We start from the raw sequence: 11,479 nt of genomic DNA, 5'->3' as shown, positions 1-11,479 counted from the left end.
CTGCAGTGCCAGCTGCGGCCGCTGCCTTCCTCCGCCCCGGGGAGGAGGAGGAGGAGGAGGAGGAGGAGGGCGGGGAAGGCCCGGCTGGCTGCATCCCTGGCAGAGGCAGCCGCAGGGACGGGCTGCAGCCAGCCCGCAGCCCCCAGCCCGCCCCGGCTCTTCCCAGCCCTGATTTATGGGCGAGCTTGGGTTTATGGCCCCTTTCTGTGTCACCGGCGGATCCGCAGGTCCCCATCCCGCCGGGATCCTGGGCAGGGCTGGGATGGGGATAATGAGGTGGGGATAATGGGGTGGGGATCATGGGGTGGGGATAATGGGGTGGGGATCATGGGGTCCCCCGGGCCTGTGGGGTTTGGCTGCGGTGGGAGGGGAAGTGCCAGAGGATGCAGCTCGGGGCCCCCAAATGCCACGGGCTCATCCCGAGGATGGAATGGGATTTGTGAGGCTGCATAGGTATTGGTTATCCATGGATTCAATCCAAATATCTCGGGGTCCTTTCCACGCCCCACAAACCCACAAACCCCAGTAATGGCAGAGCACAGCCTCTGCTTCCTCTTCCGCTCCAGAACCGATCCCTGCCACCCTTTTCGCTCTGTTTTGGGGATGCAGAAGGTGACATTTCTCTCTGCAAAGGCCCGTGGTGGCCGTGGTCACACTCCTGGGTGTCCAACAGCAACTCTGCCCTCACCCCCTTGGTTTCCCACCTCTGCCCACCCACAACTCTTCCCTCCCATGGTACCCATCCGTGGATCCTAAACCCACATTTATCCATCATATCGCCAACAAATATTTATCCAAAACCCCAAATTTAGATATATTTTGCCACGCGGGCGTGGGTGCCTCATCCTGGGGTCACCGTTTGTCCTGCTGCTGGTGGTTGGTGGTGCTCCCCCGAGCCTACCTCTGCCCGCTGCCTCTCCTGCCGTGCCCAGGAAGTCGGCACTCGCCTCTCAGGAAGTTTCAGCTTTACCGTGCCCCAAAAGCCGCCAGCAGCGCCCGGCACAGCGTGTGACATCGCCCGTGCCACCCCGCCGCTGCTGGCACCGCCACCTTGCCCATGGCTCGCCGGAAATCAGAAATCAGGTTTAAAATACCAGCGCTGGTCCATCCTTCGGGAACAGAGCTTTAAAAGGAAAAGGGAGATTTGAGTGGGGATTTTTTTTCTCTCTTTTTTTGGATCTCGTTGCTTTTTTCAGCGTGACACACCTTCTTTTTCTCCCTCTTTTTTTTTTTTTTTTTTCCATGAAGCGCCTCTATTTTTGACTCAATCATAGAGGAATGCTGTTAATTCGCACAAGTTGCCACTGCCAAGGGGAGAAACCTGCGGATCACACGGGCTGGGTCCAACAACCCTTGTAGGGCCTGGAGGGGACAATGACAGCGGCGAGCCCGGGCTGGGCTTCATCTGATGAGCTGCCAAGGGCAGGGTGGGGAGTGAGGAGGCTCAGCTGTTCCCAGTAAGAGGATACCCCGGCCCAGGCCCCGGCACGGGGATGTTTTGTGGATATAACCAGGCAACAGCCGGCCCTGGTGTCCCCGGTGTCCCCGGCAGGGCCGGGCCGTGCAGGGAGACGCCGCCGGCAGCGAACAACGCGGACTTTGCTCCGGTAAACAGAGCTGGCGGGGCCGCACCGGCGCTGCCAGAGGCGAGGGAGAAGTCAGGAGAGATTGGAGAGATGGAGAGTTTGAGATGCGGCTGTTGAGATGGGCGGCGGCGCTGCCAGCGCGGCGTGAGAGGGGCGGTGCGGGGCAAGGAGCGGCTGCAGCCCCTCTCTGCTGCCCTGGGGCTGTCTCTCCCTTCCTGGTGGGGTTTTCCTTCCCGGCTCGCTCGGCAGATCTGCCCCGAGGGCAGGGACACCAGCCTGGCACTGCCGCGGCAGCTCCGTCCCCGGGCAGAAAAATAAAAAAGCTGCTGGGTTTCAGATCCTCCTGTTGGGAATGTGTCGGAGAGGAGTGTTGAAAAAACACTGAAATGTTCCAAATCAAGCGTTTCACAAGAAATGCAGATGCCTGGGCTCAGGTGCTTGGTAAAACGGAAGGGTTGGAATCATTCTGTGCTTCTGCAATGCATCAGTGCTCTGAAAAAGAACATTTCCTCCCAATCTTTGTGCGATCTTTAGGGATAGGATGGGAGAACCAGCCCGACGTCGGGGCTCTGGCAGCCCTGGCAGTGCTGTGGGGTGTCCCACAGTGGGATCCCAGCTCCCGTGGGATTCCAGTAGAGGGGATTTAGGATCGGGGCTCTGGCAGTGCTGTGGGGTGTCCCACAATGGGATCCCAGCTCTTGGTGGGATTCCACTAGAGGGGATTTGGGAGCGGGGCTCTGGCAGCGCTGTGGGGTGTCCCACAATGGGATTCCAGCTCCCGGTGGGATTCCAGCAGAGGGGATTTAGGAGCAGGGCTCTGGCAGCGCTGGCAGTGCTGTGGGGTGTCCCACAATGGGATTCCAGCTCCCGTGGGATTCCAGTAGAGGGGATTTAGGATCTGCGGTGCCGGGCAGCGTTCTGGGATGTCCCACAATGGGATCCCAGCTCTTGGTGGGATTCCACTAGAGGGGATTTAGGAGCAGGGCTCTGGCAGCGCTCTGGGGTGTCACACAGCGGGATTTCAGCTCCCGGTGGGATTCCAGCAGAGGGGATTTAGGAGCGCGGCTCTGGCAGCGCCGTGCCCTGGCTCGCTGTGTTTGCCGAGGGCGCGGGGGGTGCCAGGTCCGGCCGCTCGGGTGCAGGAGCTGCAATCGGATCCCAGGGAATGTGTGATTCATCCCGGCAGCGCTTCCAGGGAAGGTCCCGGCTCCGAGGGCGGTGGCACCGTGCGCCGCTCCTGCCCTGCCCTGCCCTGCCCTGCCCTCGCACGGTGCCCCGGCCGGGTGAGGGGTCCCCCGTGACTCCCTGGGGGGATTCGCCCGGGTTTGAGGGGTTGGATGCCACTGTCCCCTCGGGAACAACCTGGCTTCACCTCGTGCCTCAGTTTCCCCAGTGAGAGCTGGACCCTGGAGACGGAGGGGAGGTTGCCCAGCAGGGATGGAGCAGGAGGAGGAGTGAAACGTGGGCATGTGCCCAGCTGGGGCAGGGATGAAAGGGGAGCCCGGAGGCGCCGTCTGCCCCGCGGGGACCTTGGCATCTGCACGGCAGCAGGGCCAGCCCGTGCCCCGGTGCCACCGGCGCCAGCGGCTCCCGCTTATCTGGGTCCTGCCGGGTCCTGCCGGGTCCTGCGGGGACGGGGATGAGGAAACCTCCCAGCAGCTCCTCCGGAGACCCCGGCCCGGCCAGGGAAGCAGAGGGGCTGAGGGCGGTTCCAGCTGCGGGGAATCCCGCTCCCACATCCCGCTCGGAGACTGGGATTAAACATCTGCCCCAAGGCTGCCCCGGCACCGCCGGGTGTCACCTGTGTCACACCCGAGGGGATCTCACACCCCAGGCCGGGGCTGGCACTCGCTGTCAGCCCCATGGCGGCTGTGCCAGCCCTGGGGGCAGCTCTGGCGTGTCCCACACGGCACCGAGGCCGTGCTGCCATTCCCCAGGTTTTTCCCTTCTCGGAAAGGCTCAGGATGCTCCCACAGGAGCGGGAGATGCCTCTTGCGGCCGCCTGTCCCTGTCACCACGACCCGGGTGATGCTCCTGGGCCGTGCCAGAGCTGTCCGTGTCACCACCACGGAGCTGGGAAGGAAAGACCCTGATTGTTGTTTATTCATCCCATTCCGTGTGCCCGACCCCTGAGCAAGGACACCAGTGCCTCCCTTTGCCTGTGACATTTTTAAAACCCGTTTTTACAAGCGAGCTGATTCACCAGCAGTCCCCGCGTCCCAACGATCGCGGCCCAGGCTCCGCGCTGGCTTTTTCCATGCCCTGGGGCAAGAACCGGGCAGCAGGAGGGGTTTGGGGCCAGCAGCTCCTGCTCGGGGCTCAGAGGGATGCGGGAGGACCTTGGCCCGGCGTTAATGAGTAATGAGGGAGCAGCCAGGGCTCCGTGTCCGGAAACGGGGGCAGGGGAGGGATGAGCCCAGCCCGGCTGCAGGAGCTGCTGGGGCTGCTCAAGTGTGATGCCATCACTGCCAGCTCATGGTTTGGCCGCTTTATTCGGGATTTCACTTGCCAGGGATCCCCGTTTCACCCGGGGGACGTGGCAGAGTCTCTGCCTCCCCTGTGCCTGGCTCTGGTAGGAGCTGAGCTCTTGTGGGAGCTGCTGTCCCCAGCAGAGTCCTGTGATCCTGGCCCTGCTGGAGCTCTCTGGGAGATTTCGGAGGCTCTCCATGAAGTCCTGGAATTTCTAGGGCTGGGACAACCTTCCTCTTCACCTTCCTCTTCACCTCCCTGCTGTGCTTCCCTCGCCCCTCTGATGGGAGCTCTCCCTGCAGTGTAATTGATCCTCTCCCCCGCTCTCACTGTGAATATTTGGACAATGCTCCATTACTCTGTGCAGAAATGTTTTTCAAACTGGTCCTGCTGCCACACGAGGAGAGGAAAGATGAAAAATGGGATTTTTACAGGTTTTTTTGGAGGCTAACGACTCGGAAGTCGGAGCCAGAAGCAGAAAGTCAACACAAACACCTTAATTGGGGATTAGGATCTCCTCAGTGCAGCTCAGCTCGACGTGGGTCAGCAAAACCCGGGCAGCAGTGACACTCTCAGCCTCCATCGTGGAAAGGAATCAACCCCTGGCACCATGGAGGGGCACAGAAATTTCTGCTCAACTCCTTCCAGTGCTCATTTCAATCTTGAGTTTGAGTTCAGATGGGCAAAGGGGAGGGGGGATGTGAGGCAGGGACACAAAACCCCAGCAAATCCCGGCCTTTCCTCAGATTTCACCCTGGGTTTGGAGCCAAATCCCCATCCTGGTCACTGGTGCTGCTGGGAAGCAGCAGGATGCTCAGGTTTGCACAGCCCACAGGATCCAAGAGCCTGAATCCCACAGGAGATGCTGATGTGCTGGGGAGGCTGAGGGATGGAGAAGCTTCTTGCTTCAGAAACCTTTCCAGGCATTTCCAGCAGCTGGCAAACTCCTCCGGGCGTGTGGCCAGGCCCTGGGAATGTCCGGGAAGGATGTGGCTCCAACAGAGCCAGCAGGAAACACAGGGACCCAAACCCCTGGGAGCCAGGAGCCTGGAAATGCAGCAGAAACCAGCTGAGTTCTTGTTGGGATCCTTCCCTTGGCTTTGCCACGTTCCTGTCACCGACCTGCTGCTGCTCCAGCCCAGTCCCTGCCCGTCCTCTTATCCCCTCTCAGCTGATCAGAGAGTAATGGAATGGTTTATGTTGGGATGGAACTTAAAACTCATCTTGTTCCAGCTCCCTGCCATGGCAGGGACACCTTCCACTGTCCCAGGTGCTCCAAGCCCCGTCCAGCCTGGTCTTGGGCACTGCCAGGGATCCAGGGGCAGTCACAACTGCTCTGGGCACCCTGTGCCAGGGCCTCATCACCCTCACAGGGAAGGATTTCCTCCTGAAATCTAATCTAGATCAGCTTGGAGTGGCCATGCTCCTGAGCAACACCAGGGCAGTGAAATCCTTCCCCAGATTCCCTTTCCCAGGCAGCCCCTGGAGCTCTCCCGGCCTCAGGCAGAGCCTGGAGAGCCACGCCAGGAGGCTGAACCCCCTCACCCCGTGTCATTCAATTTTCAGGAGCTGATTTGTCATCAGCAGCAAGAGCAGCGCTGCACAGGACGGAGCACCGTGTCCCCCTGGGCGCTGCCGCTGGTGACAAGGGCGAGTGTCACCCCCGGGCTGTCCGGTGAGGAACGGGCGGCGGCTGCGGGATGGGGGGCGAGGGCAGGACAGGGCTGGGAGGGCGAGGGCAGGACACGGCTGCCAGCTCCGGCTTCTCTCCCGTGGCCAGGGCCGGGATCCAGGGCCGGGATCCAGCGCCAGCCCCCCGGGATGAGCGGACGCCGCCCCGGGGATGACGATGCTGGAATTCCGCTCTCCCGCTCGGTGTTTCTCCGTTTCCTCCCCCTGTCTCCCGCTGATGCTCAGCACCGCGGGCGGGGACCACAGAGGGTCCCAAGGGCTGGCACCGACCCCCGCTGTCCCCGCACCGCCCCCGCACGGAGAGCGAGGGGACAAAGCCGGGACGCACCGGGGAACGGGCAGAGCACCTCGGGGAGCTCCGGCGGCACCGAGGGGAGGGTCCGCGGTCCCCACGCCCCCGGGGCCACCTGCGGGTGACGGGGGGGCGGGGGCCGGTGCGGGCGGAGCTCCCGCAGCCCGGCCCCGCCCCGCACAGAAACTTTCCGTCGGCGCCGGGCGCTCGGCGGGAGCCCGGAGCGGGGCCGGGGCTGCAGCCGGAGCCGAGCCGAGCCGAGCCGAGCCGGGCGGGCCCGGCCCTATGGGCAGCGGCTGCCGGCGGTGCGGGGCGGTGCGGGCGCTGCCCGCGGCCATGTCCGCCGGGGCTGCACCTGCGACGGGCGGCGAGCGGGACCCGGAGCGGGGCGGCGGCGGCGGCGGCTCGGAGGGGGCTCCCGGGGCTCCCCCCCGGCGGAAGAAGGCCCGGGCGAACTCGCTGCGCCGGGCGTTCAGCTGGCTCCGGGGCCGGCGGCGGCCGCCCAAGGACGGCGGCGGCTCGGGAGGGACGGAGGGAGCAGGTGAGGAGCGGGAGGGGAGGTGGCCACGGTGGCACTTACGGAGGGGTCACAGTGGTGCCCATGGTGGCACTTAGGAGGGGTCATGGTGGTGGCCACAGTGGCACTTAGGAGGGGTCATGGTGGTGGCCACAGTGGCACTTAGGAGGGGTCATGGTGGTGGCCACGGTGGCACTTACGGAGGGGTCACAGTGGTGCCCATGGTGGCACTTAGGAGGGGTCATGGTGGTGGCCACAGTGGCACTTAGGAGGGGTCATGGTGGTGGCCATGGTGGCACCTAAAGAGGGGTCATGGTGGTGGCCATGGTGGCACTTAGGAGGGGTCACGGTGGTGGCCATGGTGGCACCTAAAGAGGGGTCATGGTGGTGGCCACAGCAGAGGTGGATGAGGAAGTTTCAGGGTGCTGCTCAAAGAGGTCTCAAGGTGGTGGCCACGGTGGTGGCTGAGGAGGGTCATGGTGGTGGCCACAGAGGGGTTGGAGTGATGGCAAAATGTTGGGTGGTGGTCAAGGGAACAGGGAAAGTGGGGTTGGGGTGGTGTTCACAGCGCTGGCCAAGGCGGTGGGCAAGGAGGAATGAGGTTGGTGGCTGTGGAGGGCTCAGGGTGGTGGCTGTGGCCAAGGAGGAGTCACAGCAGTGGCCATGGAGGAGGTGGTGAAGGAGAGGTCAAGGTGGTGGCCATGGAGGCCGAGGAGGTGTTACAGGGGAAGCCAAGGAGGGTCAGGCTGCTGACCATGGAGGTGGCCAAAGAGGGGTCACCATGGGGGCTGGACAGGAGTTGAGGTGGTGACCATGGATGTGGCTAAAGAGGGGGCACAGGAGGGGCACAGGTGGGGTGGTGTTGCTGGCCGTGGTGGCAGCAGTGGGTGAAGGAGGTGGCAGTGGTGGTGGCAGTGGTGGTGGCAGTGGCCGTGGTGGCCGTGGTGGCAGCAGGATGGATCCGGCAGTCCCTGGCACGATCTGGCCCCGGCCCCGAGGGCTGGTGCCGGTTCACTGGGTAGGTTCTCCTGCGCTGAGTCAGAAGGTCACTGGGGCTGAGGGAAATCTGGAGGGATGCCAGCCGCTGCCACCTCCTCCTCCTCCTCCTCCTGGGCAGGGTGTTTGCGTGCTCCAGGTGTGGCCCTTCCTGCCCCAGATATGGCCCTCACCCGGCCCCTTGGTGGCTGCTGCCTCCACGGCCCGCTCACGTCTCTGCCACCTCAGCCAGGACAGTCCTGCAGGGGAAGCTGCTCTGGGTCCCCTCATCCTGGAGCTGTGTTTTGGGGATCCAAGGGCTCAGCCAGGGAGCTTTGGCAGAGCCATGGGTGCTGGCTTGTCTGGTCTTGCTCCTCTCCTCAGCGCTCTTTTGGCAGTAGTGGATGTCCCAAGGAGGGAGGCATCACCCCAAAATCCTGTCCCACCCCGCAGTGTCGGGGACACCGTCTGTGTCACACCCCTGCCCTCCCTGCAGGCACCTCTGGCAGGGATGTTTTGGCTCTTTTGCCAAGGGAGAGGCCTCTCCTGTGGCACTCAAGCACAGCAGGGTGTCAGCTGGGACTTTCTTCCTCAATTTGCTGCAGGGAGTGAATTTCCATGCATGCTGTGTGGAGAAGCACACGGGGATCTGTGCTAGGACAGGAGCGGCTGTGGAAAGGGAAAAGAGGCTTGGGAAGAGCTGAGCTCTCTCCTGGGCTGATCCATCAGATGCTGCTGGTGGTTCCTTCCCAGCTCTCCGTGTGTGGACGCCGCTGCCACAGCCCAGCACTGAAACCTGAGCAGAAAAAACGAGATGTGCTGGAGCATGTGATGTTCCTCTTCACGGCAGAAACGCCCCCAGAAGCTCTGCCAGCCCTTTTTTTCCATTTTTTTTTCCCTTCCCCTGAAGTTGTACCGTTCACCAGCTAATCCTCAAAATGCCAAGTCACGGCCTGTCAGGGTCACAGCTCGGGGACCTCGCTGTGGCAGCTGGTGCCAGCCAGGGCTCTGGCACTGCACTGCCACGCTGCTGTCCCATCAGATCCATCCAGGAGAGCTCTCCTGAGTGCCCACAGCCCGTGCTGGTGATGGAGGGGCCGTTCAGTGCCCCAGCCCGGGGGTCTCTTCCCCTCTGTCTGCGCTTTTGGGACGGGAGGTGCCCCAAATTCCCTCCCACCTGCCCTGGTGTGGCGGGAGATTCAGCACGGACGTGCAGCGGTTGCAGCTTGCCCGTGGGACTGAATCAGCCTCCCCGTGCGGTTCCAGCATGGAGAGCACGCCAGGAACCCCTCCCTGCTCCCTGCTCCCTGCTCCCTGCTCCAGCGCCTCCGCTCCGCTGCGCCCTCCAGCACACACCGGGTTACCGGCATCCATCCCCGCCATCCATCCCCGGCATCCACCCCCGGCATGGGGACGGCGTTTCCCCGGGGGATGGGGGTCAGGATGCCTCAGGAGGATCCCCGGAGGATGCCTCAAGGTGCTGGGCAGGGCTGTGGGAAGGAAGGAGTGTTAGCCCCTAAGGGTGTTTTCTGGGGTGCAGAGCCGACATCACCAGCCGAGCCTTCCTGCAGCGGGGCCGGCTGGGAATTCTTCCGAACATCAGCTGGGAGCTGTGGGAGGGGGAGAGGGGAGAGCTGTGGCAGGCTCTGAGTGCCCTCAGCGTTCCCCGTGTCCGTGTGGTGCCGGGGATGTTGGATCAGGCCCGTGACCCATCACCCTGCCCTTCCCCAGGTGGGTTTGGGACAGGGCATGCCCGCCCATCCTGGGGTGGGAGGGCTCCAAGGGATGGGAGAGAGAGAGAGAAAATTCAGAATTCATCCCAGGGCTCATCCTGGGCATCCACCCGCTGTGCTGTGTGTGCTGGTGAGGCTGGCATTGCTCAGCACTGAAACCAGGCAGAGGGAGGATGAGAATTTCCACTTTGGATCAATCCCGTGGCTCCCTGGCTATCAGCAACCCCATCTCTGGCTGCCCAAACAGCTGAGCTGGGAGGAAAGGCTCCCTAATCCCCCTCCATCAGCTGCCTCTGGGGGACACCAGCGGCTCTGGGGTGGGGGGATGGCTCCATCCCAGCTGGAATTGCATCCTCTGGATGCTGTGCCCTGTTTGGGTGCAGGTGCTGTCCCAGCCGTGTTTATTTCCACAATAACCTTCGGAGGCAGAGCAGTGATTGAGTCCCGGGCTGGGAGCTGAGCAGCTGGGCCGTGCCAAGGGTCAAACACACAGCAGGGATTTGGGGTGCCCGGCTGTTGCCCCTCCCTGGGCTGGATTTCTGGGTGCAGAGGTGTGAGCACAGCTCTGGGATGAAGGATGAGCTGCTGCTGGGATCCAGTGCTTTCAGTCTGGTTTGTTTGGCTGCTGCTTTATCCAGCTTTCACAACATTCCTCTTAATTCCTTGATGAAGTAAAGGAATCGATGTTCCAGAAATATTAAATTAGGGTTGGCCTTTTTTTTTCTTTTTTTTTTTCTTTTTTTTTTTCCTTTTTTTTTTTTTCTTTTCCTTTTTGATGCCAGCTCAGTCCAGCAGCAATGATTTCCTGAACTGGGCTGGGGGATAGTGATGTTAAAAATAAAGCTTTCAATGCTCACAGCTGCTTTGTAGCAGCAGCAAGTGCTTGCTGGGACCGGGGATTTGCCATGTGCAGGGTGAGCAGAGGGTGGAGGGGCTGGGCTGTGCTGGGGATCGTGCTCAGCTCCTTCATGGAAAGCGTTTTTAAGCACTGGGAGGCTTTCAAGAAACAGCTGGACGTGGCACTCAGCGCTCTGGGCTGCCTGACAAGGTGGGGTTTGATCACAGGTTGGCTTTGATGATCTTGGAGGGTTTTTCCAACCTTAACAATTCCGTGATTCTGCGCTGGTGCCATTTGAGGCCACGGGGTGCACGTGAGCCCTCAGGAAAATGTGGGGCCGAGCTGTGGAATCTCCCTGGACAATGATTTCCTCCATCCTCTGCTGCCACGCAGGGTTTGGTGTAAACAGTTGAGCTCAGGAGGAGAGGGGAGAGGCGTGGGGATTGCTCCGTGTGTGTGTGGGAAGGAGTTTGTTAATCTGCCAGAGGCACAGAGTGACACTTCAGCAAATGTGAGCAGCAGGAATCCCCTGGCTGGCCTGGCCTGGCACCGGCGAACAAAGAGAGGTGTGTCTGCAACCACAGCTATTCCACCTGGAGACAAGCGGGAGGATTTCTCCTGAGAATAACGTTCCATAAGATCCGATAAAGCGATTTCAGCGGGGTCATGTTTCCCCCGTGGAAGGGAGCTCTGGTTTCATAAGACAATATCATCATTGACTCCAGCTCCGGCAGCGATGGGAACAGAACCCGCTGCAAGGTGAAGAGCTGGGCAAGGATGAAGTGAAAAACCATTTCCCTGCCAAGCAGGAGCCAGAGCCTTGGGCTGGGAGTGCTGTGCATGGGTAAAATCCACCTGACCCTGAGCAGGGAGCTGCTCTCCCTGCACCTCTGGGGGCTGGAGCTGGACCTGTCATCAGCAGAGCCGGTCTGGACTCCGGCTGGAGCAGGAAATCATTTGAAACCCTTCTGGTTATGTATTTCTGTTAATGATTGGGGATCTCAAGTGGGGTTTTTGTGTTACCTTTGCCTCGCTGAGCTTTACTTCCCCGTGAAGGGAACAAGGGCTGAATTCCTTTCTCATTCAGGCAGCTCAGCTCCTGCTCTGTGTTTGCTGGGAGATGGGGTCAGGTTCAGAAAACTCCAGAAGGAGGGGGTGAAACAGCAGGAGAGATGGACAGAGCACCAGGAGGGACAGATCTGCCCCCTGTGACAGCACAGAAGGGTCCTCATGCCTGGGCTGGCCTCTCTGACCGAGGGAATGTGTGGCTTTGTGAAGATCAGATGTGCTTGGGGCAGTCACGCTGTGCTGACCAGATCTGTATCTCATGAACAGCTTCTCTGCTGCTCCAAGCTCTTATCAGAGCTCTCTCAGTGA

The sequence above is a fragment of the Camarhynchus parvulus genome, chromosome 23, assembly GCF_901933205.1.
Source record: "Camarhynchus parvulus chromosome 23, STF_HiC, whole genome shotgun sequence".
Taxonomy (NCBI): Eukaryota; Metazoa; Chordata; class Aves; order Passeriformes; family Thraupidae; genus Camarhynchus; species Camarhynchus parvulus.
Note: the sequence above shows the minus strand (reverse complement) of the source record.